The sequence below is a fragment of the Salmo trutta genome, unplaced genomic scaffold (assembly GCF_901001165.1).
Source record: "Salmo trutta unplaced genomic scaffold, fSalTru1.1, whole genome shotgun sequence".
NCBI lineage: Eukaryota > Metazoa > Chordata > Actinopteri > Salmoniformes > Salmonidae > Salmo > Salmo trutta.
In genome coordinates, this window is record NW_021823108.1 from 13388 (window position 1) to 33213 (window position 19826).

The following is a 19826-nucleotide window of genomic DNA, read 5'->3' on the forward strand; positions in this document are numbered from 1 at the left end:
ACAACAGTGTCCAGTCCAGAGTATCTGGCAACAGTGTCCAGTCCAGAGTATCCGGCAACAGTGTCCAGTCCAGAGTATCCGGCAACAGTGTCCAGTCCAGAGTATCCGGCAACAGTGTCCAGTTCAGAGTATTCGGCAACAGTGTACAGTCCGGAACCGAGTGAGTCTGCCTACAGTCCGGAACCGAGTGAGTCTGCCTACGGTCCGGAACCGAGTGAGTCTGCCTACGGTCCGGAACCGAGTGAGTCTGCCTACGGTCCGGAACCGAGTGAGTCTGCCTACGGTCCGGAACCGAGTGAGTCTGCCTACAGTCCGGAGCCCCCAGAGACGCTCTACAGCCCTGAGTATTCAGCAGGGGTGGACAAGTTGGGTGGGGGTAGCAGACCGGAATCTGAGACACCTCCAGTATAGGTGGGTTGGGGAGGGGGGGGTGTTGCACGAGTGCCGTCGGTGACGGCAGCCACCCTCCCTTTAGTTTAGGGGGATTTTTTGGGGGGGGGGGGGGTATTTGTTTATTTTTGCGTTTTGGTCCGACAATGATTTTTCTTTATCATCTGACGAAGAAGAATGTGACAGGACTAGAAAGTTCTATCTGCAAAATATGATTCTGAGATGATTGGCATTAGTATTCCGAACCCTCATTGGTTTGAATGGTGTCAGCAATTTGTATCTTGTGTTCTTTTTAACTTAACAACATGAATTAGGATATGTATAGTACTATATAGGTAGAGAACATTGAACAGAACAAGGCCACATGAATAACAAAATGTTGACAAAAATGCAGATAGAACGTTATAGTCCCAAGCTCACATTGTGTATTTATGGTATTTTATGTATTGCGTGGTCATCAACTCCTAGTTGAATGTTAGTCCATTATAGCCTAGTTTGTTAAATAGCCTACAGAAACAAAATAACAAAAAGTGGGCCTATCCCATATTTGATAAATATGTTGAACATGTTTTGAACAGTAATTGCATGGCATCGATATGGAAATATATTGTTAACATAGCATTTGCACTAATATAGGCCTACTGTAAAATGCATTACATTGTCAATAAGCAATATTAAATTCACTAATTGATAAGACATACAAAGAGAGCGAGTCATTTTAATCAAATTCTCCTAAAACGAAACAACAACTGGTTTTAAACAGGCTATATGTCTAAATACAATTACAGGCACCACCATTGCTCCCCGTGGGCATATAATTGGGCATAATTTCAAACAGAAATGTGCATCCTGTAGTACAAACTCAAAAAAGTTATGGGACAGTGTAAAGCCCATGGAGAATAAGACCACCTCCTCCCAGCTGCCCACTGCACTGAGCCTAGGAAACACTGTCACTACCGATAAATCTACAATAATTGAGAATTTCAATAAGCATTTTTCTACGGCTGGCCATGCTTTCCACTTTGCTACCCCTACCCCGGTCAACAGCCCTGCGCTCCCCACAGCAACTCATCAAAACCTCCCCCACTTCTCCTTCACCCATATACAGCCCATCCAATCTACCTCATCCCCATACTGTATTTATTTATTTATCTTGCTCCTTTGCACCCCAGTAACTCAACTTGCACATTCATCCTCTGCACATCCTACCATTCCAGTGTTTAATTGCTTTATTGTAATTACTTTGCCACCATGGCCTATTTATTGCCTTACCTCTCTTATCCTACCTCGTTTGCACATGCTGTATATAGATTTTTCTACTGTATTATTGATTGTATGTTTGTTTATTCCATGTGTAACTCTGTGTTGTATGTGTCGAACTGCTTTGCTTTATCTTGGCCAGGTCGCAGTTGCAAATGAGAACTTGTTCTCAACTAGCCTACCTGGTTAAATAAAGAAATAAATATACTGTGATATTAGGCAATAACGTAGACTACATTTACGTCATTTAGCAGACACTCTTATCCAGAGCGACATACAGTAGTGAATGCATACATTTCATTTATTTTTTTCTAAGTACTGGTCCCCCGTGGGAATCGAACCCACAACCCTGGCGTTGCAAACACCATGTTCTACCAACTGAGCCACACGAGACCACACAAGACTATCGGGGGTTGATGCACATCTAAACTTCTGACAGGAGCTGGATAAAGATCCAATATAAAGAGAAAGGGGGGAATGTCCACTCACCGTTACTGCTCCCAAATATACTGTATATAGCTGTAGCCTACCATTGCCGTTGATTTGGCCATAGTGACTTAGCCAAGTGAATGGTAACAAAACAGGCAAATATAGCCTAAAAGCTGATTCAGCACCAATTCCCGCGATATCCCGCGGTTTGAACGTTCCAACAGAGGAAAGTGGAAGATACATTTTTTTGACAAAATTAATAACTTTTTTTAATAACTTGTTCTTATACAGGCTTCCTACGTTCACGGACACCTTTCATGCAATGGGCATAGCACATAATGAATCCAAACGTCTCACAGAAATAAAAAGGGGAATGTCTGAGTGTTCTGATATTCATGACATTTCAATAAAACATTGGTGATGTACTTAGGCTACAGTGTGCGCATCCTCTGGCAAAATCAATGTCATTACCAACTGCTTTACCGCTAAAACCAGCTTTTGGTCGGCCTTAAAAATCCCTAGTTGCAGTCACTGAAATTGGCATATTGGCGCACGTTCTTAAGGACACACCTCAAATATTTCCACCCCTCCCACTTCGGCGCAAGCCAGCTGACATTACACAGGTAAATCGCCGACCCTGGCGCTGGGGCTGGAAAATGCCAGCGCGTCAGTTTTAACATGGCAAAATGATGCGCGCGCGTGAGCGACAGCGCGAGACAGAGAGGATATTTCAGGAGCCGAGTCTCACCCAGGGTGCAGATTAGGGCAGACAGAAGGAGGTTTAGCCTGCGTCTGAGGGCTGAGGGGGATGTCTTTCTGACACAGAGGGAGGTTTAACCAGGGCTAATCACGCTGGGAGGGCTGAGGGTTTAGAGATGCAGCCGGAGCTCTAACCACCTCCATCCCCCCTCCTGCTGGGAAAGAGGAAGCTGTGCTCTGGGTGTCAGGGTACTGTGGCATAAGGAGGGTGTGGAGGAAAAATGTACTTTCTCTATTGCTCCACACCCTAGTTTTGTATGCCACATATAACATGATTTGTGCGAATTTGATTGAACTACAATACATGTGTATTGCTACTGTTTTGGTACCTTCAGTTGCATTAGCCTACAAGTTTTGCCATTTTTATATAGACTGCTTAACTGGTCCTTTTTGTGTAATATGTGACGTCTCTTTTCGTCTTATCCTTCAGAATTGACATACTGTACACCTGTTTTAACTCCCTGTCTCTTTTCTATCTCCTGTGCCATCGGTCTCTATCCCCAGCTGAGAGTACCTGTTCTGCCAACCAGTTCCAGTGTAAGAGCTCCATGCACTGTATCTCAGCCCTATGGGTGTGTGACGACGACCCGGACTGTGCCGATGGATCGGACGAGGCCAACTGTGGTGAGTTCTACTGTTCTATTTCTATTGTACTACAGTGCCTTCAGAAAGCATTCACACACCCCATGACTTTTTCCAACATTTTGTTGTGTTACAGCCTGAATTTAAACTGGTTTAAATTTAGATTTTGTGCAACTGGCCTACACACAATACCCCATAATGTCAAAGTGGAATTACGTTTTTTGAAATGTTTACAAATTAATAAAAATGAAAAACTTGAGTCATTAAGTATTCAACCCCTTTGTTATGGCAAGCCTAAATAAGTTCAGGAGTAAAGATTTGCTTAACGTGTCACATAAGTTGTATGGACTCACTCTGTGCAATAATAGTGTTTAAACATTATATTTTTATGACTACCTCATCTCTGTACCCCACACATACAATTATCTGTAAGGTCCCACAGTCCAGTAGTGAATTTCAAACACAGATTCAACAACAAAGAACAGGGAGGTTTTCCAATAGCTCACAAAGGTCACCTATGGGCAAAATAAATAAAACAAGCGGACATTGAATATCCCTTTGAGCATGGTGAAGTTATTAATTACATATTGGATGTATCAATAAAACCAGTCACTACATAGATATAGGCATCCTTCCTAACTCAGTTGCCGGAGAGGAAGGAAACCGCTCAGGGATTTTACCATGAGGCCAATGGTGACTTTAAAACAGTTACAGAATTTAATGGCTGTGATAGGAGAAAACTGAGGATGGATCAACAACATTAATCTAAATGACGGAGTGAAAAGATGGAAGATTTTCCAAAACATGCGTCCTTTTTGCAATAAGGCAGTTAAGTAATACTGCATAAAATGTGGCAAAGAAGTTAACTTCATGTGCTGAATACAAAGGATTATGTTTGGGGCAAATCTGGAGCAGGTTGAGAGCTTCAAGTTCCTTGGTGTCCACATCACCAACAAACTAACATGGTCCAAGCACGCCAAGACAGTCGTGAAGAGGGAACAACAAAACCTATTCCCCCTCAGGAGACTGAAAAGATTTGGCATGGATCCTCAGATCCTCAAAAGGTTCTACAGCTGTACCATCGAGAGCGTCCCGACTGGTTTCCTCACTGCCTAGTATGGTAACTGCTCGGCCTCCGACCGCAAGGCACTACAGAGAGTAGTGCGAACGGCCCAGTACATCACTGGGGCCAAGCCATCCAGGACCTCTATACCAGGCGGTGTCAGAGGAAGGCCCTAAAAATTGTCAAAGACTCCAGCCACCCTAGTCATAGACTGTTCCCTCTGCTACCTTACGGCAAGCGGTACCGGAGCGCCAAGTCTAGGTCCAATAGGCTTCTAAACAGCTTCCAAGCCATAAGACTCCTGAACACCTAATCAAATGGCTACCCAGACTATTTGCATTGCCCCCCTCTCCCCCTCTTTTACACCGCTGCTACTCTCTGTTGTTATCATCTATGCATAGTCACTTTAATAACTCTACCTTCATGTACATATTACCTCAACTAACCGGTGCCCCCGCACATTGACTCTGTACCGGTACCCCCCTGTATATAGTCTTGCTATTGTTATTTTACTGCTGCTCTTTAATTATTTGTTACTTTTATTTCATATTCTTATCCATATTTCTTATTAACTGCATTGTTGGTTAGAGGCTCGTAAATAAGGCTCGTAAATAAGCATTTCACTCTACCTGTTGTATTTGGCGCATGTGAATAATAAATTGTGATTTGATTTGAAATCCAACACAACACATCACTGAGTACCACTATTTATATTGTCGATCATGGTGGTGACTGCATCATGTTATGGGTATGCTCATCTGCAAGGACTATGGAGTTTTTTAGGATAAAAATAAACCGAATAGAGCTAAGCACAGACAAAACCCTAGAGGAAAACCTGGTTCAGTCTGCTATCCAACAGACACTGGGAGACAAATTCACCTTTCAGCAGGACAAAACCTAAAACACAAGGCCAAATATACACTGGAGTTGCTTACCAAGAAGACGTTGAATGTTCCTGAGTGGCCTAGTTACAGTTTTTACCAAAAATGGCTTGAAAGAGTATGGCAAGACATAAAAAAATGGCAACTTGACAAAGCTTGCAAATATTGTACAATCCATGTGTGCAAGACTTACCCAGAAAGACTCACAGCTGTAATCGCTGCCAATGTCGATTCTAACAAAATGTGGAGTAAGTCAAGGGGTATGAATACTTTCTGAAGGCGATGAATGTTATATTATATTCTAGTCTACACTCTTAGAAAAAAGGGTTCCAAAAGGGTTCTTCAGTTGTCCCCATAAGAGAACCCTTTTTTGGTTCAAGGTAGAACCCTGTTGGTTTCCATGTAGAATCACCAAAAGGGTTCTACCTGGAACCAAAATGGTTTCTTCAAAGGGTTCTCCAATGGGGACAGCCGAAGAACCCTTTTAGGTTCTACATAGCAACTTTTTTTCTAAGAGTGTAGTCTAGTCTAGTCTATTGTAGCAGTTTTTGATCTCAATGGAATGGCCTACTCTAAAGGGACATTTGTATCTCGACTTTGTGACTCGTTGTACTATATGCAAGCTTTGAGCAGCTAAACGCAAACGTGTAGACTTAAATTGAATGTGATAGATAACGTTATGCAGACATCAAATGGCATGTTTTACTGATGACCACCTCATTAATGCTGACTGGTCTTTGATATGCTCATAAAGCACTTGTTAATATGGCCAGCTCCAGAGATTAGCTGGAGGAGGTTAAGTCCTTTTACTGGCTCTTCCTCTAATCAAATGGACTGCTAGGGATTGACCTTGGCATTTCCACTGCTGCCTGTGCATTTAACGGTGACATTTAGGGGGATTGAGGGGATGACAGTAAGGTCTCTCTATGATTTGAGTCGTTCTCTCTGGTTTTCAGTCAGTGTTCAATTTTTTTTCTTTTCTCTATGGGTCATATCTGAAGGTTTCTTCTCGTCCAACCTGGCAGATATTAAGCATGAGAGGAGACGTACACGCTACAGAACATATTGTATACACCTACTGGCTTTGACTTACCTTCACTGGCGAGAAGCAACAACATACGAAGTTCTGGAATTCCCAGCATCTTGTTTTTCTTTCTTAATTCTAGAACGTGAATAGAAATCTTTCAGGCATGGGAAGGAATGCATTTAGTATTCAACTGTCGCGGGTGTGCTCAGTTCAAATTTGAATTCTGTTAATGTCATACTAAGTCTGGGAATTAGCTCTCGAGCATGGTACTGTGTGGTTGTCAATTAAGAATGCATTATGTATTTATCTATTCTCCCGACAGTTGGATTAAAAGTCTGACAGGGAGATGAGAGGAAATCACGTTGCTGATTTCACAGCGTTGGGACAACATGTATAGACGGATTACTAGGTTGTTATTTTAGAAAGAAGACAGAAAAGTTACTGTTCTCCTAGTCTTTGTTCTTGACAGTAGCAGGCGTTTGTATACAGTATGTAAAGTAATGTCTTACTCTTTATTGGTCATCGTCTTGTTGTCTTCCTTAGAGACAACTCAAGGGACTGACGATCACGGTCGCGCACACCTGGCGCTATGCAAAACATCAACACGGCTACCGGTTCAGACCCTTTGCTTGTTTTGCGTCTTTATGGACTGTCATGTTGTTTCTGTGCCTAGATGAGAAGACTTGCGGTCCTCATGAGTTCCGGTGCCAGAACAACAACTGTGTCCCGGAACACTGGAGGTGTGATGGACAGAGCGACTGCGGAGACAACTCAGACGAACAGAACTGCAGTAAGTCCCTTGTCTTCGGTCTCTTGTTTAGGCTGGAAGGAATGAACTTGGAATGAACTTTTGGATAATACTATATAACTTGCGTACTCCCTGACACTGTAACTAGAGCACTGTGTTTTGGGCGATCATGTGACGTAGCGAAATGTCATCCTGTCTTTAAAGCCTTCTCCAGAAATGACAACTGCACCAAAAATGAAGGTGATTGTCTGAGTATGATGCTGGATCATCTGACATAAAAAGAAAAGGGGAACGTTCGATGAAACGCTTCAAAGGTTCAAATCCAGGTCGTGTGACATGACTCCGCAAAACAAAGCGACCTAATATAACTACCAACAAGTACTTCTGCTTGGTATGATGAGGAATGCCCTGGGGAAACAGGCCTCACTGTCATGCGCCTAAAATCACTGTCGTTCCTTATTCCCTTACACCTCTCAGAGCCAGCCACCTGCCCCTCCAGGGACTTTGTGTGTGACAACGGAGAGTGCATCTCTGCTCGTTTCCGTTGTGATGGTGACAGTGACTGTGCTGATAGCTCTGATGAAAAAGGCTGTGAGACTCGCTCGTGCCCTGCGGACCAGTTCCAGTGTCTCAATCACCTCTGCATCTCCAACAAGTGGCTCTGTGACGGCCGGGAGGACTGTAAAATGGGGGAGGACGAGAGGAACTGTCAAGGACCTGGTATGAGCTCATAGAAACACACGCACGCACGGACACACTCACTCACACACACGTACACATGCACACACACACACACACACACACACACACACACACTTGATTACTTACTGTATAGCTGTTGGATAGGTGTTGCTGGCTGCTGGTGAAGGTGGGGACTTGCTTTCACTCTCTTACTCAAAGCCTACAACCATGTTAATACCGCCCTCTGTCGGAATGCATGCTTGTGTGCGTCACACACCTTGTGATTGGGCGACTGTGTGTTCGTTTGTGTTTGTTCGTGTTCAGCAACGGTTGCCGTTTTATGACGTCACCAGTAAGCATAGATACAGTTGGCTTACTGTCTTACATTGAAAGCTAGAAAATAGCCCTTAATATCTTCAGAAACAGAGTTATTCCCACACGTGGACCAATTCTCAGTTGACAGCAATTACAGATTTCACTCCACTGTAGAAAATCCTGACACTCACCTTTATTCTAAGATTCGTAATCCCTTTGTTCTTCATTGCATGAACTGAATGCCAAACGTTAAGTCTTGTGGAGAAGTAAATGCAAGGCCAGAGTAGCTTCAAGGCACTTCAAATCTCGAGCAGATGGTTCAATATCAGCAAGCTGGTCTTCTCTCCTGTCTGCTAACTACAGGTGTGAAATTAAAATGAGCTGTATGTCTCTCCCACTGAGATGTCTCCCTCTATCTCTGTCTCTATCTCTCTCTCTTTCTCTCTTTTCTCTGTCTGTCTGTCTGTCTGTCTGTCTGTCTGTCTGTCTGTCTGTCTGTCTGTCTGTCTGTCTTGTCTGTCTGTCTGTCTGTCTGTCTGTCTGTCTGTCTGTCTGTCTGTTAATTCAATTAATTTTGCTTTATTGGCATGACGTAACAATGTACTGTACATATTGCCAAAGCTTACTTTGGAGATTTACAATATTAACATAATTTAAATAATAATAATCAATATTGTCTCAACGGGACAACAGTAACAACAAAAATCAAGGGTCAAAATAACCATACAGTGAACAATAACAATAAGCATACAGTAGAGGACATATGCAGGTTGATTGGTCTGTCAGACACTGTCCCTCATCTTATGGCAGGCAGCAATGTAGTGCGCTGCCAACCCACAGCTCTCTGCGTCCTCCCCCAACAGGACGGGTAGCATATTCTCATCAGAGAGGTCTTTGAAACCTTGAATAAGGGTTTCAAATTTGGGGAACTGACACTCTCAAAAAAAATTATGTTTTTGACATTTTGTCAGGAAATGCAGCTCCGTCTCAGGTTCTGCCGTGGTGCAGTGGTTGGACAGCCTTTACTCTACAGGGAGCCATGTTTTCCTGTCTACCCTTCTCAATGGCAAGGCTGTGCTTACTGAGCCTGTACTTTGTCAAGGTTGTTCTAAGGTTTTGATCAGTAACCATGGTCAAATAGTTTGCCACGGTGTACTGTCGATTTAGGGCCGTATAGCACTGCATTTTGCTTTGTGCTTGTGTTTCCCTGTAAGTAATGTAGTTTTGTTTTGACTGTGTTGTAATTTGGTTTATTCTGATTGATTGGATGTTCTGGTCCTGAGGCTTCAGTGTGTCAGTAGAACAGGTTTGTGAACTCAGCCCCAGGACCAGCTGGATGAGGGGACTCTTTTCTTTGCTCAGCTCTTGGTATTGCAGGGCTTGGTAATGATATGAGAGGGGGTCACTGTATTTTAGATGTTTCCAAAACTTAATTGCTCTTTTTTGGGGTTTTATTATTAGTCGATATTGGCCTAATTCTGCCCTGCATGCACTGGTTGTAGTTTTGGAGGAGAGTCTTACAGAACTCTCCATGCAGGTTTTCAAAAATTTTTTTGTCACCTTTGGGTGAAATCTTGTTTTGCAAGTGGACCCCACACCTCGCTGCCATAAAGTGCAATTGTTTCAATGACACAAGTTCAATTCGTTTTAGACAAATTTGAATAGGTATTACATTTTAATTAGTTTTTTTTAATGGCGTGGAATGCCCTGCGTGCTTTCCTCTCTCGGTTCATTCACTGACTCAGTAAGGTGTCCAGTTTTAGCTTATTTTTTGGATCTAAGTAATGGTGTTAGTGTGTGCAGTATCTATATATTTGTACCAATTGAGAAAACTTGGTCTAATTTCCTGAGATCTGGGAATAGGTCTCTCTCTCTCTGACTCTTCCCTCCCTGTCTATTCTCTCTCTCCTCTCTGTCTCTCTCTGACTCTTCTCATCCCTGTCGATTCTCTGCTCTCTCCTCTGTCTCTCTCTGACCTCTTCTCTCCCTGTCTATTCTCTCTCTCTCTCCCTGTCTATTCTCTCTCTCTCTCTGTCTCTCTCTGACTCTTCTCTCCCTGTCTATTCTCTCTCTCTCTCTGTCTCTCTCTGACTCTTCTCTCCTGTCTCTTCTCTCTCTCTCTCCCTGTCTATTCTCTCTCTCTCTCTCTCTCTCTCTCTGTCTCTTCTCTCCCTGTCTATTCTCTCTCTCTCTCCCTGTCTATTCTCTCTCTCTCTCTGTCTCTCTCTGACTCTTCTCCCTGTCTATTCTCTCTCTCTCTCCCTGTCTATTCTCTCTCTCTCTCTGTCTCTCCTGACTCTTCTCTCCTGTCTATTCTCTCTCTACTGTCTATTCTCTCCCTGCTATCTCTCTCTCTTCTCTCTCTCTCTCTTTCTTCTGTCTATTATCTCTCTCTTGTCTATTCTCTCTCTCTCTCTCTCCCTGTCTATTCTCTCTCTCCTGTCTATTCTCTCTCTCTCTCTCTCTCCCTGTCTATTTCTCTCTGTCTCCTCTGATCTTTCTCCCTGTCTATTCTCTCTCTGTCTCTCTGACTTTCTCTCCCTGTATTATCTCTCTCTCTCCTGTCTATTTCTCTCTCTCTCTGTCTCTCTCTGTTCATATCTCTGTCTATTCTCTCTATCTCTCCCTGTCTATTCTCTCTCTCTCTCTCTCTCTCTGACTCTTCTCTCCCTGTCTATATCTCTCTCTCTCCTGTCTATTCTCTCTCTCTCTGTCTCTCTCTGACTCTTCTCTCCCTGTCTATTCTCTATTCCTCCTCCTGTCTATTCTCTATTCCTCTCCTCCTGTCTATTCTCTATTCCTCCTCCTGTCTATTCTCTCTCTCTCTCTCTCTCTCTCTCTCTCTCCTGTCTATTCTCTCTCCCTGTCTATTCTCTCTCTCTCTCTCCCTGTCTATTCTCTTCTCCCTGTCTATTCTCTCTCTCTCTCTCTCTCTCCCTGTCTATTCTCTCTCTCCTGTCTATTCTCTATCTCTCTCTTCTCTCTCTCCTGTATTCTCTCTCTGTCTCTCTCTGACTCTTCTCTCCCTGTCTATTCTCTGTCTCTCTCTGACTCTTCTCTCCCTGTCTATTCTCTCTCTCTCTGTCTCTCTCTGACTCTTCTCTCCCTGTCTATTCTCTCTCTCTCTCCCTGTCTATTCTCTCTCTCTCTCTCTCTCTGACTCTTCTCTCCCTGTCTATTCTCTCTCTCTCTGACTCTTCTCTCCCTGTCTATTCTCTCTCTCTCTGTATCTCTCTCTCTCTCTCTCTGTATCTCTCTCTCTCTCTGTGTCTGTCTGTCTCTCGCTCAACTCAGTGCTTTATTGGCATGATTTAACAATATACATATTGCCAAGCGTACTTTGGAAATGGAACGGTTCATTAGCAATGTCATCAAGATTGTCACAAACAGGAAAATAAAGGTGTGTGGTTGGTGGGGTTGAAATTAAACAACACAAAGACGTACAGGTTTGTTGGTCTGTCTCTCTCCCTCTCTCTCTCTCTCTCTCTCTCTCTCTCTCTCTCTCTCATAATAACTTGTTTTTAATATTTTAGCTGAGTACTTTCTTTATATATTCATATGGAGAGTACCTGTGGACAGTTGTGGCTGCACTTGCACTGTAAATTCCTCCAATTGGGAGGGCCACACCGTGATATGCATGAAAAAGCTTTTCCCCCCTCTCTCCCAGTGAGTCCAGATGGGAGTGAGACTGAATTGCTCTGATGGGTCCAAAGTGCTCCAAAACACGCTAGGAATAGCACTCAGAATGGACCCTCTGAAGCAGCTCTGTTTCTGTATCTGCAGCCATTGTGTTGCACTTGTATACCAGGTGGTGTCGTGGCCAGTTGAGAAGTATTTTCAGCACCGGTTTTAATGGGGATTGTCTATGTCGTCAGCTTCTTTTGTCTAGAGTGGTCCTGTGTGATTCAGTCGGTATGAGCGTGGCGCTAGCAACATCAAGGTTGTGGGTTCAATAACTACACATAATACAAATGTATGCACTCACTGTACTCTAAGTCATTTTGAATAAAAGTGCCTTATCTGTTTCAGCGGTCCTTCCGTCCTGCGCCCTGAGTGAGTATGAGTGTGTCGGGGGAGGCTGTGTGTCGGCCCGCCTGAGGTGTGATGGCCAGAGAGACTGCCCAGATGGATCTGATGAGGTGAGTGCTCTCTGATGAAGCCCTGATTGCAGTCCCTGATAGTAGCCGCTGAGCCTCATCGTCTGTGCGATAATGCAGGATACCTTTCATGTCTGTTCTCCTTTAATGTATGGCATTTGTTCATAAGGTCATCGACATGTGAAAATGTGTCCTAATTATCTTGGCCCATATTTTCATGGGAAATCCCCCTGAAATGTTGTTGTATGATTGCCAGCACGACTCGTGGTTTTGTATGATTGCCAGCACGACTCGTGGTTTTGTATGATTGCCAGCACGACTCGTGGTTTTGTATGATTGCCAGCACGACTCATCTGTGTAAAGATTGCTTTTGGCAATCAACATCCTTATCTCTCAAATACCTGGATACAAGTAGTGTGGGAATGTTTGCCTGTTTCCTCCAAACATCAGGGTCCCGTAGGATCTCAGTGTAATTAAAACAATGCTTAATTCAGAGTCACCTCCATACAGTGGCAGCCTACCTCTTCTTTAATGAGGTCTTTCTCCACAGCCAACAGAGTCCCCTGGAGAGAGCAACGTCATCCTAGACTCATGCATTATATATTAAAGCAATCTCACCAAAGGCCAAGTATTTTGCGCCAGGGGACATGTTGATTAATTCAACCTGTAACTCACAGTTTATAACACATCCATCCCTCTGTCATGTTTTGTAAAAATATAATTCACATTTCATCTGAAAATGACAATGGACTAAATCTTCTTCTTCTTCACATACACCATAATGTAATGTTAAGACTTGGACAAGCCATATTGAGACCTGGCAGTGGAATGGCTTGGTGGCGGACAGGGGTGTATGTGTTGTTTTTGAGGTGTGTGTGTGTGTGTGTGTGTGTTGTGCCGACAGGTAGACTGTGTGAGGGAGTGCAGGGAGGATGAGTTCCTGTGTCTGAACAGAGCTCACTGCATCCCCAGCCGCTGGCACTGTGATGCCCTGCCTGACTGTGTGGATCACAGTGATGAGCATAACTGTGTCCAGGGTGAGCCTAGAACACACACGCACGCATGCACACGCTCATCACACACACACACACACACACACACACACAGTCACACACACACACACACAATGTTCTTTACAACATGTGTGATGTATTATTCAATCAGTCAGTATTATGTAAAATATGTGTGTCCATTGCTGTCTCTTCAGTCAGAGTGCTCTCTGTAATTGTGAGGAAATGTTGATGGGTACAGTAGTGGAAAAAGTACCCAATTGTCATACAGTACTTGAGTAAAAGTAAAGATACCGTAATAGAAAATTACTCAAGTAAAAGTGAATGTCACCCAGTAAAATTTTAATTGAGTAAAAGTCTATAAGTATTTGGTTTTAAAAGTATCAAAATAAATGTAATTGCTAAAATATGCTTAAGTATCAAAGTAAAAGTATAAATAATTTCAGATACCTTATATTAAGCAAACCAGACAGCACTCATTTCTTTTTTTTCTTTTTTCTTTACGAATAGCCAGGGGCACACTCCAACACTCAGACATTATTTACCAGCAAAGCACTCGTGTTTAGTCAATCTGCAAGTTCAGAGGTAATAGGGATGACCAGGGATGTTATTTTTTTTCTTGATAAGTGCATGAATTTTCCATTTTCCTGTTCTGCTAAGCATTCAGCATTAGTACTTTTGGGTGTCAGAGAAAATGTATGCAGTAAAAAGTACATTATTTTCTTTAAGAATGTAGTGAAGGAAAAGTACATGATGTCTAAAATATAAAAAGTAAAGTACAGATACCCCCAAAAACGACTTAAGAAAAACAATTTAAAGTACTACTTAAGTACTTTACACCACTGGATGGGAGAGGCAAGTAGAAAGTGGGTTGCAGTATAATCAATATAAAGAGAAACAGCTGTTCCCTCATCTTCTCAGAAAAGCATTCAAGTTCAACCTATTGCGGCTTCGAGTCTGACTCCAGTCAGAAATTTCATGACTTGAGACTCGACAGAAAATAAAATAACTCGAGACTTGACTTCGACTTGGAGCCTCAAAACTCGGGACTTGACTTTGACTAGAGACTGATGACTAAATGATCTGGCCAGGTTTGTCAGTCATTTTGAGGACAGAGTCTCAGTGCATTCATTTACACGCAGTCAGACACAGTAGTCGCAGCATTGCAAAACGAACGTGTAACAGATTGGCTAGTGAAACACACACACACTGCCCACTGATTGGACCAGCAAACGGTCAATCAACACAGGTTGGGTGAGCTGGTGAACAGATTGCTAATTTGCTGTACAGCTATAGGATCGGGAGCAGAGCAATGTCAAATTTGTAGGGAGAGGATTGCCATAAATAAATATGCAGCTCCAAAACATTTTGATAATAAAGAATATTAACGTTTTATTTGCAAGCGCACCATCAATGGGGCATCAAGCAACAATTGCTAGAATAGGACGACTGGTCTTTTGGTATGTCAAAATTGCTTGAAATTGATAATGTACTCATAAAGCTTGCATTTGGAATTTGTTGTTCAAATGAATTATTACATAATCAACATGTGTAGTAGACTTAATAATGAAAAGGGCTGCCTAGAGGCATCAATAAATAGACAAAGATTTGTAGTTGAACAAGTCATTGTGTGTGTAAATATATATATGTGTGTGTGTGTGTGTGTGTGTGTGTGTGTGTGTGTGTGTGTGTGTGTGTGTGTGTGTGTGTGTGTGTGTGTGTATATATATATACAGTTGAAGTCAGAAGTTTACATACACTTAGGGTGGAGTCATTAAAACTCGTTTTTCAACCACTCCACACATTTCTTGTTACAAACTATAGTTTTGGCAAGTCGGTTAGGACATCTACTTTGTGCATGACACAAGTAATTTTTCCAACAATGTTTACAGACAGATTATTTCACTTATAATTCACTATATCGCAATTCCAGTGGGTCAGTGTCACGCCCTGACCTGAGAGAGCCTTTTTATGTCTCTATTTAGGTTTGGTCAGGGTGTGATTTGGGTGGGCATTCTATGTTCTTTTTTCTATGTTTTGTATTTCTTTGTTTTAGCCGGGTATGGTTCTCAATCAGGGACGGCTGTCTACCATTGTCTCTGATTGGGAACCATACTTAGGCAGCCCTTTTTCCAACCTTGTCCTTGTGGGTAGTTAACTTTGTTTGTGGCACTTGCCCTGTAAGCTTCACGGTCGTTTTGTATTATTTATTGGTTTTGCTGGCGACATTCAATAAAGAGGAAAATGTACACTCACCACGCTGCACCTTGGTCTACTTCATCCGATGGTCGTGACAGAACTACCCACCACCAAAGGACCAAGCAGCGTGGCCAGGAGAGGCAGCCCCAAGATTTTTTTTTTGGGGGGGGCAGACGGGACGGTCGGCCCCGTCTGGATGGAACCAGAGCCAGTCGGGGTGAAATTGGAGGTGAGTGAAGGGAGCGAAAGCAGAGACAGTGAGGAGTTGATGGGGAGATTGGGAGGAGAGAGCTATGAGAGAGCTGCTGTGTTGGTGCATGAGGCACGACATTCGCCCTACGGAGGGTGTCCTCGAATTGATGTCACCCGAGTCAGCTCTCCATACTCGTCCTGAGGTGCATGCTAGCCGTCTGGCGAAGACTGTGCCAGCCCCACGCACCAGGCCTCCTGTGCGCCTCCCCAGCCCTGCACGTCTTGTGCCAGCTTGGCGCTCCAGACCTCCAGTGCGCCTCCACAGCCCGGTGAGTCCTGCGCCCGCTCCACGCACGGTTTCCCCAGTTTGCCTGGAGAACCCAGTGCGGCCTGAGCCAACTCCCCGCGCTTTACCGTGGCGAGTATTTGACTGGTCAGGCCCCATGCTATGGGGTGATGCGCACGGTGTCGAGGCCGAGCATCCACAGGCCGGTGTGCTCGGTGCAGCGTCCCGCATTTGCCGGGGGGGAAGCGGGCACCCAGCCAGTACGGGTGGTGCCAGTCCTGCGCTCGAGACCGCCAGTGCGCCTCCACGGCCCAGTGTATCCGGTGCCTGCCTCCCAGAGCCAGGCCTCCTGCAAGTCTCCCCAGCCTGGTGAGTCATGTGCCTGCTCCCAGAGCCAGGCCTCCTGCATGTCTCTCCATCCGGGTGAGTCCTGTGCCTGCTCCTAGAGCCAGGTCTCCTGCAAGTCTCCCCAGCCTGGTGAGTCCTGTGCCTGCTCCCAGAGCCAGGCCTCCTGCATGTCTCCCCAGCCTGGTGCATCCTGAGCCAGAGTCGCCCGCCAGTCCGGCGCTGCCAGAGTCGCCCGCCAGTCCGGCGCTGCCAGAGTCGCCCGCCAGTCCGGCGCTGCCAGAGTCGCCCGCCAGTCCGGCGCTGCCAGAGTCGCCCGCCAGTCCGGCGCTGCCAGAGTCGCCCCGCCTGTCCGGCGCTGCCAGAGTCGCCCCGCCTGTCCGGCGCAGCCAACAGCAAAGGACCTTGTGAAGATGCTAGAGGAAACAGGTACAAAAGTTTCAATATCCACAGTAAAATGAGTCCTATATCGACATAACCTGAAGGCCACTGAGCAAGGAAGAAGCCACTGCTCCAAAACCGCCATAAAAAAGCCAGCAGACTACGGTTTGCAACTGCACATGGGGACAAGATCATACTTTTGGAGAAATGTCCTCTGGTCTGATGAAACAAAAATAGAACTGTTTGGCATAATGACCATTGTTATGTTGGAGGAAAAAGGGGAAGGCATGCAAGCCGAAGAACATCATCCCAACCGTGAAGCACGGGGGGTGGCAGGCATCATCTGTTGTGTGGGGGTGCTTGCTGCAGGAGGGACTGGTGCACTTCACAAATAGATGGCATCATGAGGGAGAAAAATTATGTGTATATATTGAAGCAACATCTCAAGACATCAGTCAGGAAGTAAAGCTTGGTCGCAAATGGGTCTTCCAAATGGACAATGACCCCAAGCATACTTCCAAAGTTGTGGCAAAATGGCTTAAGGACAACAAAGTCAAGGTATTGGAGTGGCTATCACAAAGCCCTGACCTCAATCCTATAGAACATTTGTGGGCAGATTCTGAAAAAGCATGTGCGAGCAAGGAGGGCCGACAAACCTGACTCAGTTACACCAGCTCTGTCAGGAGGAATGGGACAAAATTCACCCAACTTATGTGGGAAGCATGTGGAAGGCTACCCAAAACGTTTGACCAAGTTAAACAATTAAAGGCAAATGCTACCAAATACTCATTGAGTGTATGTAAACTTCTAAACCCACTGGGAATGTGATGAAAGAAATAAAAGCTGAAATAAATAATTCTCGCTACTATTATGACATTTCAAATTCTTAAAATAAAGTGGTCATCCTAACTGACCTAAGACAGGGAATTTTTACTAGGATTAAATGTCAGGAATTGTGAAAAACTGAGTTTAAATGTATTTGGCTAAGGTGTATGTAAACTTCCGACTTCAACTGTATATATATACACACCACACATGTATATACACACACACACACCACACAGAGTTCCAGTCAAAGGTTTGGACACACCTACTCATTCAAGGGTTTTTTTCTATATTTTTATTATTTTCGACATTGTATAATAATAGTGACGACATCATATGGAAACATGTAGTTACAAAAAAGTGTTAAACAAATCAAAATATATTTTATATTGAGATTCTTCAAAGTAGCCACCCTTTGCCTTGATGACAGCTCTGCACACTCTTGGCATTCTCTCAGCCATCATCATGAGGTAGTCACCTGGAATGCGTTTCAATTAACAGTGTGCCTTGTTAAAAGTGAATTTGTCGAAGCGCTATGATGAAACTGGCTCTCATGAGGACCGCCACAGGAAAGGAAGTCCCAGAGTTACCTCTGCTGCAGAGGATACGTTCATTAGAGTTAACTGCACCTCAGATTGCAGCCCAAATAAATGCTTCACAGAGTTCAAGTAACAGACACATCTCAACATCAACTGTTCAGAGGAGACTGCGTGAATCAGGCCTTCATGGTTCGAATTGCTGCAAATAAACCACTACTAATGGCACCAATAATAAGAAGAGGACTTGTTGGGCCAAGACACACGAGCAATGGACGATTAGGACCGGTGGAAATCTGTCCCTTTGGTCTGATTGGTCCAAATTTGAGATTTTTGGATCCAACCACCGTGTCTTTGTGAGACACAGAGTAGGATGATTCAACACGTGTGGTTCCCACTGTGACACATGGAGGAGGAGGTGTGATGGTGTCAGTGTGCTTTGCTGGTGACACTGTCCTTGATTTATTAGAATTCAAGGCACACTTAACCAGCATTCTGCAGCAATACGCCATCCCATCTGGTTTGCGCTTAGTGGGACTATCATTGTTTTTCAACAGGACAATAACCCAAAACACACCTCCAGGCTGGTAAGGGCTATTTGATTCAAGAAGGAGAGATACCAGTGCTGCATCAGATGACCTGGCCTCCAAATCACCTGACCTTCAACCCAATTGAGATGGTTTGGAATGAGTTGGACTGCAGAGTGAAGGAAAATCAGCCAACAAGTGCTCCTTCAAGACTGTTGGAAAAGTTATATTTGGGACTCGACTTGAGACTTGAACATTGTGACTTGCTTGTGACTCAATAATAGTGACTTGGTCCCATCTCTGACCCATATGAGTATTACTCTCCCAAGTGTAGGCCTGGCTACCTGGGAAAAATCTTATTTTCGCAAAAAAATTGTATTTTTGTTTAAAAAAACGTATTAGGGGACCAATCATATTTAGGGGACAAATCATATTTTGGTGAAAAATCATATTTTGGTGAAAAATCATATTCGTTCAAAATCATATTTTTGGTGAAAAACTGTTTTGGTGAAAAATCATATTTAGGTGAAAAAACATTTTGTTTCCTACTATATTGTTTCTCTTGCAGCAGCCCACTCTTGCCGTGCGGATGAATTTATCTGTACCAACACACTGTGTAAAGCTTTACATCTGGTGTGTGATGGAGAGGATGACTGTGGAGATAACTCTGATGAAGACTCTGACATGTGTGCTAACTGCCGTGTCCACCGAGCAGACCCTACCGCTGTAGGAACGACAGGGTGTGTCTGCGCTTGGAGCAGGTGTGCAACGGAATCGACGACTGTGGGGACAATTCCGATGAAGAGAACTGTGGTGAGTCCAATCATGTCTGTGAACTTTGAACTTAAATCATTCAGATGATCACAAATAACCCAGAATCACAAAGCTCCTCTGTTTTGTCTACATGTTTTATTTCACCTTTATTTTAGCAGGGAGTCCCATTAAGACCAAATATCTATTTTACAAGGAGTCCTGTACACACACACACACACAACGTCCATCATTGTTGGTGTAAAAATGAAAGCTGGAGATAGCAATAGCCTAGCTATGGTGTTGAAATGTGCCTGTTCTATCTTTGACCCCATGGCTGTTACATTCTCCTTCTCCCCCTGGCTTGTCCTGTGTCCTGGATCAGAAGACGTGATGCAGACCCCAAGGCCCTGTGGTAAGGTGGAGTTCACCTGCAGTAACCATCGCTGCATCCCGCAGCAGCTGCAGTGTGACCTGTTCGATGACTGTGGAGACGGGCGGGCTCGGATGAACCTCGACTGTAAAGGTGGTACGTGGCTTCCA

The 19826-nt window shown here is 44.1% G+C and overlaps 1 pseudogene; it reads left to right on the plus strand.

Moving 5' to 3' along the window:
• LOC115188977 (low-density lipoprotein receptor-related protein 1B-like) overlaps positions 1 to 19826 on the plus strand; it is a 49056-nt pseudogene that overhangs the window by 6704 nt on the left and 22526 nt on the right.